Here is a 12,742-nt window from a genome sequence, read left to right on the forward strand (position 1 = left end):
TTCAGCATGGGAGATGAAAGTAATGGTAAAGAACATGTAGTCTTGAATTTGAAATAGAAGTAACTATATAAAGTCAATATATTTTATTTTGTACTAAGAAAACATAATTTTACTTATCTCCATTGAAAATGCCTAGAAACAATGACCAATCCCATACTAATGACTAATGATCAATCCCATAGCAATGACTAGTGACTAATCCCACAGTAACCCTCACCCAATTGTAATCTTGAACTACCATTTCCCAGTAAAAGGAATCTGGACTCCTTTAGGAAATGGCTGCTTATATGTATGGAGTGAAAGGAAAAATAAAAAAGACATAATGACCCTGAAACATCTTGTCATACCAGACAGCAACACTGACTAATAAGGGTCAAGTAAAAAATGGTTAGGAATGAATTTTAAAGAGGCCCCCACTGGCCAAAAGTGTAATAATTTGAACTTGGTTAAAGATGACAATTTACTGAAATATATTAAACATATTTAAATCCATACTACTGTTTCCATGTTGGATAGAATAATTTACTGCAAAAAAAATAGCTCCCTCCCACCACAAATGTAATTTCTAACAAAAGATGAAATACAAAAAATCTTCTGTTTGGGCCGGGTGCGGTGTGGATCACGCCTGTAATCCCAGCACTTTGGGAGGCCGAGCTGGGTGGATCACAAGGTCAGGAGATTGAGACCATCCTAGCTAACATGGTGAAAACCCGTTTCTACTAAAAATACAAAAAATTAGCCGGGCATGGTGGCAGGTGCCTGTAGTCCCAGCTACTTGGGAGGCTGAGGCATGAGAATAATGTTAACCTGGGAGGCAGAACTTGCAGTGAGCCGAGATCATGCCACTGCACTCCAGCCTGGGCAATGGAGTGAGACTCCATCTTCAAAAAATAAAAAAGTAAAAATAAAATAAAATAAAAAAAGAGGAAGTAACAGAAAATTCTATCTACTTGCTATAGGGAAGTAATAAAATAAGCACACTGCAGCACTCTTTGAAACAAGGGCATAAACAAAAACTAAATATTGCTGTAGAAGATAGACTTGATTCTGAATTATCTATTCCCCAAACATAAAATGGAGAAAATAATTGATAAACAAATGCAAATTCTACAAGTACAACAGACAATAGTAAATACAATACTGCTTAGATTTTTTTTTTTCTTTAGTGAGGTTGTATTAAAAATTAGGGATGAAAAATGTTTTGGTCTGGAAAATAAACTCTTCTATAATGATCTGATATTTTCACTTGAAATATGATTTATATTTAAGAGAAATTATACACACAAACACAAAACACAGAAACACTTATCTTTTTTATTATTATTATACTTTATGTTCTAGAGTACACGTGCACAATGTGCAGGTTTGTTACATATGTATACACGTGCCATGTTGGTGTGCTGCACCCATTAACTAGTCATTTACATTAGGTATATCTCCTAATGCTATCCCTCCCTCCTCCCCCCATCCCACAACAGGCCCTGGTGTGGGATGTTCCCCTTCCTGTGTCCATGTGTTCTCATTATTCAATTCCCACCTGTGATAGGAGAAACACTTATCTTTAACATGAAGCAATATTCTTTGTTTTTATCCCTGTAAATCTGTATCTTCGTTAGGTGATACAAATTCTATACTTCTGTGGTATGCATGGTTTCTTATGGGGTGGAGGTTTATAATAATTATAGTTATCAGATACAGCTTGTGTCAAGTGCTATTTACACATCCTTTTATTTAACCCTCACAACAACTCTGGGGCAGGAATTATTATTGCCCCCATTTTAAAGTTGAGGAACTGAGGAACAAGGATGTTAAGAACTTGCCCAAAGTTCTACAAAGAGCAGTGATAGAACGGGAGTCTAATCAGTTTTTCACTATTACACTATATTACCTAGATGAAATTTACCAAAGTTCATTCAGAAAACAAATAGAACACACAAGATGATACAGGAAAATTACAAAAGAAGCTGACCATGGAGGAGTTCCCTTTTCCCTTCTGGAGAGAGTCTCTAGGAGTATGTAGTAACTCTTCATGATCTATGGACATTTGACTGGTATTTCCACTAGACGGAATATCACATCCTACTCCATGAAAAAGGAGAAAGTGACGGGAACTTCTATCTGCCTGCTAGAAAAAAAGAAATAAATAAGCTTTACTGAAGCACTGACCACCAAGAGGAATAAAAACTTGTTTGACTTGTCTTCCCGTCTGAGACTCTCCTAGAAAACCTCTCCTCTCAGTCTCTCTGCCCCACCTTGAAGGAGATTCACTAGAAACCCATTAGAACAATTAATGTTTACTTAATGTCTTTAAAATTTCTTTCAGTTTCCCATCCATTCTCTAAATCATCAGAAACAGTAGATTCTACAAATATAAATTAAGCCTAACACAAATATAAGTAAAACATGAACGTAAATCTACTATGTGAAAACTATGATTCAATCTCAATGACAAAGATTGTTTTTTCTATAAGATTTTATCCTGTGCCATGTTGGGATAACTAGAAATTAACTCTTGAGATTAAGTTATTCTGGACCAGTAATTAACCCTGGTATATACACCCAGTATGTCACAAGTGTGACTGTGCTGACCAGGGCACTAGGAATTCATTAGTGGATTCCTCATACTCATATTCTGGAGATTACACCATAGGCAAGGGCATGAAAGTCTGAAGTCTAGTCTCTTTCTGTATCTTTGGAATAATGCCAAATTTTGCTACATTAACACATCAAATAGGCCAGATGTGAATAAAACCACTTCACCATTAATCTATTTCTAAACAGAGACAATTTATTAACCACAAGCAGTATAATAACAAAAAGGATATGAGTTTCATACATTTAAGGTTTTTCACAGCTATGCCGCTAGTACCAGATTAAAAACTCATTGAATCAGGCACTCCCAAAACTAGGCCATAAGAGAATCCCTAAATTGATTAACTATAGAAACTATTTGTTAAAAAAAAATTTAAGGTTCTTCTCTATCCTCCACAACCTATGTTTCAATAGTTCAGAATCTCAAAAATTTCACTCCACCCCAACGAAGAAGTCTCCTGATATTTTCAAGAGGTGAAACCCTTATTGGAGGAATAGAAATAAATCTAGATTGAGGACCCTCAACATTTTCCCTTTTCCTTCTTGATAGATAATTCTCTGGACTAGTCTAGCCATGACATCTAGGCCTTTACAATTTCTCAGAGCTATGATTCTAGAAATGGACAAAAACTCATTAAATCAAGTACTCCTAAATCTATGCCATAACAGAATTCTTCATTATAGAAGCTACATGTTAAATCAAATTCAATGGATGAATTATGTCTTCTGTATGAACTTGAGAGTAAAGATGGAACATGCTCCTCAAGCTACTTTGGATATAGCAGTTCCCACTTTTCCTAGGCCTGCCCCACAGAGACCTATTTAACTCAACTAGAACTAGAATTCATCAACAGTGTGGTTTTAAGGCCACAGCCTCTGAATAACTTTTAAAATGTTGACTTGCCAGCCATTGTCCTCTGCACATATGTATCCTTTTGAGAACCTTGGGAGAAAGGAGAAGCTGAAATAGAAACTAATTTAGCTAGAAAACACTTTTTAATCTCTCCCCGTTACCATTCCAAATATTCTTCCATTTTTTAAAGATGTCATTTTGCTTACCTTATTTTTAAGAAGAAATTTATTCCTGCAGATCAAAATTTCCCGCAACCACTCGAGAATTTCTGTGCTTCTAAGAGTTTGATGACTAGTTAATTTCTTGGAGATGTAAAAAAGCATTTGTGAGCTGCAGCAACACAAAGTTCATTGTTACTAGCATCATCAAAAACCGAATGCAGATGTAACCAGACACAATAATGGCATTCTACCATAATGAATACAAGTTGAGAGAAGCTTAGTTTCCCTGTAGGGTTTTAGTGAAATAGTTATCAAAGTGTTGATGGCATTATAATCAAAGGAAATAAGTCTATAGGTTATAGAAAAAAAGCAAGTATTTATAAGCCCCCTATGTTTCATTAAACACCCAGTGTTTCTATCCATTTATCTCATCCTTGCAGTTGACATAAGAAACAATAAACCACATGCACAGCAGAGACTGCCTATAAACCTAGTGCTCCACAGTGGGGTCTGCAAGCTGCCATCCACAGGCCAAATCCAGCCTATCACTTGCTATTGTAAATATAAAGTTTTAGTTAAACACAGCCACACCTGTTCATTCACATATTGTCTATGGCCACTTTCATGTTCCAAAGGTAGAACTGAATGGTTATGACAGAAACTGTATGACCCACAGAGCCTAACATATTTACTATCTGGCTTTTTAGAGGAAAGTTACCTGATCCCCACTCTAGAGCTGCACTGTCTAACATGGTAGCTACTAGCCAGCCACACATGGCTATTGAGCACTTTAAGTGTGGCTTGTTCAAATCGAGATGTGCTGTAAGTATAAAAGACACACCAAAGTTCGAAACACTTTATTGAAAAAAAGAATGAACTATGTAATTAATAACTTTTATATTGATTACATGTTAAAATTATAGATAATATACACCCAGTTAAATAAAACATTGATACAATTAATTTTACCTGCATCTCTTTACTCTTTACTCTTTAATGTAGTAACTAGAAAACTTTAAATAACATACGGGATTCTCATTATATTAGTAGTGGAGAGCGCTGCCCTAGAGTAAGGTTTAATTCAGCTGTCAAGTAACTGAGCACACCCATTCCTATAAGATAATGGCAAACTTGAGGTTTACACATCTACATTTTCCTCAGCGTGGTGACTTCATGCTCGTTAAAATGTAATGATTTATATAATTGAGGAAGTAGACCACAAAATTCTGTATATATTTTTGTCTTCTAAGCAGGTGTCCGTGATTAATTCATTCATCAAAAGCATTGGTATTACAGAAAATTTAAGAAAGATCATAGTTTAAAAAACTGAAAAAACAATATTGTCACAAAATTTTGTAATTTTGAGGTGACCTTATCACCTCAACCACCAGGCCACATACAGCTCACATGATGGGGCTGTGGGCCCCAGGCCCAACTTACCAGGTGTATGTAAAGGTCTAGGGGAGGGGACACTGGAGTTCTGTGGGGTCTCTGCCGTTTCTGGGTGCTGGGAAGGCTGCCGTGCGGGGCTGGGCAGGAAGCCATGGGAGACGGGGTAGGGCTGGAGCTGCAGCCAAGTGGGAGAAACATGGGAGCCAGGCCTAGGCAGGGCAGCCACAAAACTCACTCTGCAACAAACCATAGTGGTGACCACTCCCCATCCTGTTTCCCATGCCAGCCGGGCAGGGACCTCACCCAAAACAAGGGGTGGGGAAACTGGCAAGAGAAGCACCCCGAGCACAGGCTCAGTGTGGGCCAAGAGCACACACAGCTGGCGTCCTGCTTCTGGAAGGTGATGGGATGCCAGCGAGACTGCAGGGTGGACACTTCCTTCAGCTAGAAGCCTTACGAGCATACCAGATGGGTCTGCACCAGCTGAAAACACCATGGCTGCTCACTTTCCAAATACCAAGAAATGGAAAGAAAAGGGAAGTTCGGCCAGGCACAGTGGCTCATGCTTGGAGTCCCAGCACTGTGGGAAGCCGAGGCAGGTGGATCAGTTGAGGTCTGGAGTTAAAGACTAGCCTGGCCTGTCTCTACTAAAAATACAAAGAAAAATTAGCTGGGCATAGTGGCACATACCTGCAGTCCCAGCTACTCGGGAGGCTAAGGCAGGAGAATTGCTTGAGCCCGGGGAGGTGGATGTTGCAGTGAGCTGCAATCACACCACTGCATTCCAGCCTGGGTGACAGAACAAGACTCTGTGTCAAATTTGTAAAGAAAAGGAAGAGAAAAGGGAAAAGTAAGTTCTAGACTGAGCGCGATGGATCATGCCTGTAATCTCAGCACTTCGGGAGGCCAAGGTGGTAAGATCTCTTAAGGCCAGGAGTTCGAGACCTACCTGGAAAACATGGTGAAACCCTGTCTCTACTAAAATACAAAAATTAGCCGGAGATGGTGCTGGGCGCCTGCAATCCCAGCTCCTTGGGAGGCTAAGGCAAAAGAATCACTTGGACCCAGTAGGCAGGGGTTGCAGTGAGCCAAGATCATGCCACCGCACTCCAGCCTAGGCAACAGAGTGAGACTCTGTATCAAAAAAAAAAAAAAAAAAAAGGATGGACAAGAACAGTTCTCACTTTCCTGCTGGGTTCCACTGGCTGGGCAGTTACTATGTACCACCTCCAGGCTGGCTCTCAACACATGCCATGTCCTTCCTCTGCATAAGAGATCAAGACAAGGGAGCCCTCGCCCCGCCAGCAGGCCTGAGGACATGCGGAGACACACAGGGAGGTGTGGCAGACAGGCTCCAATCTCATCACACAAGGTGGTCAGCCTTTCCCAGCTGTAAGTGAACATGAGTTCCATGGTGTGTTTCACACAAGACTCCATCTAAATAAGAAGGTGACAGCTGGGTGTGGTGGCTCACATCTGTAATCCTAGTACTCTGGGAGGCCGAGGAGGGTGGATCACTGAGGTCAGGAGTTCGAGACCAGCCTGATAAACATGGTGAAACCCCGTCTCTACTATACTTTTACTGATAAAGCAGGCAATGAACATACCGTGAAGAAATCCTGAGCTCTTAATTAAAAGGAACACAGAGTTATATCTAAATCATTTGCTACAATGATCTAAAACCACTTTATTTACATCTTAGTATTAATCAGAGAGCAAAAACTCCTACGTTACCTTTATTTTCAGAACTGGAGCCAGGGTTGCTATGTGGCGCAGGCAACGTTTTCATAACCCCATGATACTATGTTTGCCCCCAAGTAAACAGGAGGGAGATCCAGGGCCCCCTTCCAAAAGCAATAGCCTAGGGGAGAGAAGGAAAATCAAAGACACTGAGATGATTCATTTTAGCAAGAAGTGTACCTGCCACCCCAAAGAGCAGAAACCACAATCTTAAAACTAAGATGTATAACATATATATATTTTTGAGACAGAGTCTTGCTCTTTCGCCCATGCTAGAGTCCAGTGGCACGAACTTGGCTCGCTGTAACCTCTACCTCCCTGGTTCAAGTGATTCTCTTGCCTCAGCCTCTCGAGTAGCTGGGACTACAGGTGTGTGCCACCATGTCCGGCTAACTTTTTTTTTAAAAGGGGAGACGGGGTTTTGCTGTGTTAGCCAGGATGGTCTTGATCTCCTGACATCATGATCCACCCACCTTGGCCTCCCAAAGTGCTGGGATTGCAAGCATGAGCCACCGCACCTGGCCTAAGATGTATAATATTTTATATGAATATTATTCACAAAAGATATTCACAATATTTTAAATAAAAAATTACAAAGCTGTTTTTCTTAAAATGCTACAATAAAATTATATTTGTGTATAAAATGTATCTATTGTATGTGTACATTTGTGTGTGTGTGTGAGGGAGAGAGGGTTATGAATTAGGAAGCATATGTACCAAAACATTAGTAGTAGTCATCTTTGGGTAATGAGATTACGAATGATTTCCACTTTCTTTTCTATACCTTATCAATCATCATCTCAAAATTTACAATCAGAATTCATTATAAGCTATTGCATTTTTATTTATTTATTTTATGAGACAAGGTCTCACTCTGTCACACAGGCTGGAGAGTGCAGTGGCACGATCTCAACTCACTGCAACCTCGGCCTCCTAGTGTCAAGCAATCCTCCCATCTGAGCCTCCTGAGTAGCTGAGACCAATCAAAGTTAAGTATTCTTCAGTTTAAAATAACTTGTTATAATTATGTTGTTTAGCCTCATGGTAACCAGAAAACAAAATCGATAACAGACACCCCAAAAATTAAAAGCAAGGAATTAAAACACACTACCAGAAAAAATTACCTCACTACAAATAACGACAGGAAGGAATGGAAGGAGGAAAGAAAAGAAAGGAAGAAAGAAAGAGAGAGATCAGAGAGAAGAGAAAGAGGAAGGAAGGGAGAAAGAACAAAAAAAAAAAAAAAAGAGAGTAGCAAAACAACCAGAAAACAAGTAAAACCTGGCAGTAGTGTGTTTTTACCTGTTAGTAATAGCCTTGAATATAAATGAATTAAATTCTCTAAGACTTAGGGGCTGAATGGGTTAAAAAATAAGACCCAATTATATACTACCTACAAGAAACTCAGTTCACCCGTAAAGACATATATAATATATAGACTGAAAGTGAAGGGATGATACAAGATATCCCTTACCAATGGAAACAGAAAAAGCAGGAGTAGCTCTACTTACATAAAACAGACTTTCAGTCAAAAAAGGAAAAAAAATGAAGATAATCATATAGTCAGAAAGAAGTAAACAGCAGCATAACAATTATAAGTGCATATGCAACCAGCACTCAAGCACTAAACACAGAAGCAAATATCAACAAACCTTACAGGACAGATGGACTGCAATACAGTAATAGAATACCTCAATGCTCCACTATAACCAACACCCCACTATCATCAATGGACAGATCATCCAGACAACAAAACATCATCAGTTAAACTGTACTCTATTCCAAATGGACCTAATATGGACAGCTCTCCACTCCACAACTGCACAATGCACATTCCACTGAGTAGCACATGGATTATTCTCCAAGACAGACTATGTGTTAGGCCAAAAAACAAGTCACAACACATTTTTAACAACTGAAATCATATCAAGTATCTTTTCTGACCACAGTGAAATAGTACTAGAAAGCAGTAACAGGAGGAACTTTAAAAACTGTACAAATATATGGAAATTAAAATACATGATCATGAACAACCAATAAATAAATAAATAAAATAAAATAATTAAAAATTTATTGAAACAAATAAGAATGGAAACAAAACATAAAAATTCCTGTGGGATGCAGCAAAGGCAGTTGTAAGAGGAAAAGTACATAGCTATAAATGCCTACATCAGAAAAGTAGAAAGATCTCAAATAAACAACCTGACAGTACACCTGAAGTAATGAGAAAAACAAGAAAAATGAAACGCTAAATTTAGTAGAAAAAATATCATAAATATTAAAGAGGAAAATTTAAAAATAGAAACAAAAAATACAAAAAGTCAATGGAACAAAGAACTGGGATTTTTAAGAAAAAAATCAAAACTGATGAGCTTTAACTAGACCAAGGAAAAGAAAAAGGAAACAAATAAAATCATAGCTGAAAAAGGAGACATTACAACTGATAACACAGAAATACGAAGGATGGTAAGAGATTATTAAAAACACCTATATAAAAACAAATTGAAAAATCTAGGTGAAATGAATAAATTTCTGGACACATAACAAATTCCCAAGATAGAATGATGAAGAAATAAAAAACCTGAACAGAACAATAATGAGTAATGCAATTCAAGCAGTAATAAAAAGTCTTCAATCAAAGAAAAACACAATAATCATGGTTTTACTGCTGAATTCTACCATTTTTAAAAGAGCTAATACCAATTTTACTCAAAATATTCCTCAAAAAAAATGAAGAGGAATGAAGGCTTCAAAACTTGTTCTATGAGTACAGCATGACCCTGGTACAAAAACCAAACCAGGGCACAACACAAAAAGAAAACCATAGGCAAATATCCCTGATGAACACAGACGCAAAAAGTCCTCAACAAAATACTTGAAAATTGCATTTGACAACACATAAAAAGATGATCTGCCATGATCAAGTGGAATTCATTCCAGGAATATGAGGATGATTCAATAAACACAAATAAATAAATGTGCGACATCACATTCAGTGAATCAAGAACAAAAACCATATAATCACTTCAGTAAATGCTGGCAAAAAAATCAACATTCCTTCATGACAAAAACTGAACAGCATGAGTATAGAAGGAACATATGTCAGCGCAATAAAGGCCATATGACAAACCCACAGCTAACATCATAACCAACAGGGAAAAGTCAAAAGCGCTTCCTCTAAGATTTGGAACAAGTGTGGCTGCTTTTACACCACTTTTATTCATCATAGTACTGAGTCTTAGGTAGAGCAACTAGACAGGAGAATGCAATGAAAGACACCCAAATTGGAAAAAAAGGAAATCAAACTGTCTTTGTTTGCAAGGGATATGATCATACGTAGAAAGAGAACCCTAAAGATTCCACAAAAAAACCTACTAGAAATAATAAATTCAGTCAAGTTGCAAGATACAATATCAATATATAAAAATGAGTAGCATACTCATGCACCAATAGTGAAATAACTAAGAAGGAAATCAAGAAATCTATTTCATTACCAATAAAATGATATCTAGGGATAAACGTAACCAAAAAGACAAAAGATCCACAATGAAAACTATAAAGTATAGATGAAAGATATTAAAGCAGACACAAGTAAATGAAAAGATATTCCACGTCCAAGCACTAGAAGAATATTGTGGAAGTATCTGTATCACCCAATGTGATCTACACAATCAATACAATCCGTATTAAATTACAAGACATTCTTCATACAGAAAAAAAAAATCCTAAAATTCACATGGAAGTGCAAAATACTTCAAATAGATTAAAAAATGTGGAATAAAAAGAAAAGCTGGAGTCATCACACAACCTGATTTCAAAATATATTACAAATCTATAGTAAGGCAGGTACTATCAAAACAGCATGGTACGATCTAAAAAAGGGGTGGGAGAGAGAGAGAGAAACAAAGTAATGACAGACACAGACAAATGAAATAGAATAGAGAAATCAGAAATAAATTCACCCATTTACAGTCAACTCATTTTTAACAAAAACACCAAGAACACACATTCGGGAAGGACAATCTCTTCAATAAACTGTGCTAGGAAAACCCAACACCCACATGTACAAGAATACATCTAGACTGTTATCTTACCATATACAAAAGTCTACTCAAAATAAAGATTTAAATGTAGGACCTGAAACTATGAAACTACTAGAGAAGAAAACATAGGATAAATGCTTCATGAAATCAGTTAGGACAAGGAATTTTCTAACAGACATCAAAAGCACAAGCAACAAAAGCAAAGATGTATTTACATTAAACTTGTCAAAAGCACAAGCAACGAAAGCAAAGTTGTAATTACATTAAACTTAAAAGCTTCTGCAAAGCAGAGGAAGCAATCAGTAGAAGCAACAACCCAGAGAAAGGAAGAAGGTATTTGCAAACTATGCATCAGTAAAGGGGGTTAAGACACAAAATATATAAAGAACTCAAACTACTCAAAAGCAAAAATACAAATAATCTGATTTAAAAAAAATTCTACCCCAAACTTTGTCTCCCACCATTATTTCCCCACCTTCTTTTCCCGACTGCCTTTGGCCTCCTCCCCCATGCCACCCTTTTTCTTCCTCCATCTACCCCAAAACTTTTTCCCTACCATTTTTTCCCCACCGTCATTTCGCACACCCTTCTCTACTCTCCCGTTCACCACCCTTTTCCCCATCCATCTACCCAAACTCTTTCTTGACTGTTTTTTCCCACCGTCTTTTCCCCTTCTCCCTGGCCACCTTCTTTTTCCCCGTCCCACTCTTTTCACCCTCTTTTGCTCCTTCATCTAAGCAAAAACATTTCCCCTATCTTTTCCCAAAGCCTTCTCCCCACTCCTGCTGCTTACCACCCTCTTTTCCCCTTTCATCTACCCAAAAACTGTTTTCCTCATCGTATTTCCCCCCGCTCCTCCTTGCCACCCTCTTTCCCTTCTCCAACTACCTAAAAACATTTCCCCACCGTCTTTTCGCAAAGCCTACTCCTCAACTCCTGTTCACCTCCTTCTTTTTCCCCTCCATCTATCCCCCCAAATTTTCCCCACTGTCTTTTCACAAAGTCTTCCCCCTTCCCACTCATACTCTTCTTTGCCCTATCCGGCTTGCCACTCTCTTTTTTGCCCTCTATCTACCCCAAACTATTTTCCCCAACCCTCTTTCCCCGCTCCCTCTAGCCACCCTCTTTTCTGCTCCTCGTCACCCTCTTTCCCCCCTCCATCTACGCAAACTCTTTTTACCCACCATCTTTTCTTTCTTCACCGTCTGTCTTTTCTGCCCACTGTCTTTTCGCAAAATCTTGTTTTCCTCCCGCTGGCTACCCTCTTTTTCCTTCCCCCACTTGTTACTCTCTTTTCCCCCTCTATCTACCTGAAAACTTTTCTCCCCACTGTCTTTTCACGAAACCTTCTCTCCCTACTGCTCGCCCCCGTTTCCCCCCCCACTCTCTTTCCTCCTCCCTCTTGCCATCCTTTTTTCCCTCTCCATCTACCCATAAACTTTTACCCACCGCCTTTCTGCAAAACCTTCCCTCCCTCCCGCTTGCCCACCCTGTTTTTCCCCTCCATCTACCCAAAAACTTTTTTTCCCACCATCTTTTTCCCCACGGTCTTTTTGCAACACTTTCTCCTGCTCGCTATCCTCTTTTCCCTTTCGCACTAACCACCCTCTTGACCCCCCTCCATCTATCCCAAAGCTATTTTCCTCCTCCTATTGCTCCAGACGCGCTGCTGTCTCAGTTGCCACCACCACCAACAGCAGCGAGTCGAGCCGCTATGCTCCAGCCTCCAGCAAACGACCGGTAATTACCCACTCCCGATACTCTAAGCCAGGCACTAAGCAGCTCTACGGGAAAGTATGGGAACCTGGAAGGCCCTCACTTCCCTTCAGCATCGTGCATATACTGAGCTTATATACATGAGGATTCCTGGATGGCGTGTTCTGATTGGACATGAAAAAACCTCCAGGGTTACTCGGATTGGACTTTATTATCATGTTCTTATTGGGTGAGAGCAAGTCTTA

General features: G+C 38.9%; 1 long non-coding RNA gene across 1 annotated transcript; it reads right to left on the bottom strand.

Annotated features, from left to right (window-relative positions):
• Nucleotides 1–1,351: 1,351 nt before the first annotated feature.
• Nucleotides 1,352–12,586, bottom strand: LOC139361493 (uncharacterized). Its single transcript, XR_011619041.1, has 5 exons — nt 12,530–12,586; nt 6,733–6,859; nt 5,689–5,787; nt 3,652–3,775; nt 1,352–2,125 (listed from the first exon to the last, which is right to left on the bottom strand). It is a non-coding gene; the product is annotated as an uncharacterized lncRNA (long non-coding RNA).
• Between the last annotated feature and the right edge of the window lie 156 nt (nt 12,587–12,742).

Source organism: Macaca nemestrina, unplaced genomic scaffold (assembly GCF_043159975.1).
Source record: "Macaca nemestrina isolate mMacNem1 unplaced genomic scaffold, mMacNem.hap1 Scaffold_53, whole genome shotgun sequence".
Classification (NCBI taxonomy): domain Eukaryota; kingdom Metazoa; phylum Chordata; class Mammalia; order Primates; family Cercopithecidae; genus Macaca; species Macaca nemestrina.